At 51.0% G+C, this 525-nt stretch overlaps 1 long non-coding RNA gene across 1 annotated transcript in view; it reads left to right on the top strand.

Annotated features, from left to right (window-relative positions):
* Positions 1 to 525, top strand: part of LOC116692602 (uncharacterized) — a 15660-nt gene that overhangs the window by 428 nt on the left and 14707 nt on the right. The window lies entirely within an intron of this gene.

The raw sequence follows: 525 nt of genomic DNA, 5'->3' as shown, positions 1-525 counted from the left end.
TTTTAATTGTATATTCTATGTTGTTTTCACACTTCACTGGTACATTGCTGCAAATACAACTGCTTATCAGCATGGCGAGAACGACTGTCGGCCTTGGCTGTCGGGTCTCTGGGACCCGGGACAGAATGCTGTCTGGTCTCTTGGACCCGGGACAGAATGCTGTCGGGTCTCTTGGACCCCGGACAGAATGCTGTCGGGTCTCTGGGACCCGGGACAGAATGCTGTCGGGTCTCTTGGACCCGGGACAGAATGCTGTCGGGTCTCTGGGACCCGGGGCAGAACGCGGTCGTATTTTTCTACTACCGCGGCATCGGCCTTCGGGTCTCTGGGACCCGTCCTGCATTTGACTGCGTATCTCTGCTGCCACGGTCTTGGGCTAGAATGCGATTGAATTTTTCTTCCACTTCCGCCAGCGGTTCTATTGTATTTTGTGTTGAAGGCCTATTGTATGAAAGGGGGAATTTTTTTTTTAAACAAAACCAAATGCTTGAATTCTGTCGGGAGAGAAATTCCTTCTATAGCTGC

Source organism: Etheostoma spectabile, chromosome 7, assembly GCF_008692095.1.
Source record: "Etheostoma spectabile isolate EspeVRDwgs_2016 chromosome 7, UIUC_Espe_1.0, whole genome shotgun sequence".
Lineage (NCBI taxonomy): Eukaryota > Metazoa > Chordata > Actinopteri > Perciformes > Percidae > Etheostoma > Etheostoma spectabile.
This window is presented reverse-complemented; position numbering and strand designations above follow the sequence as displayed.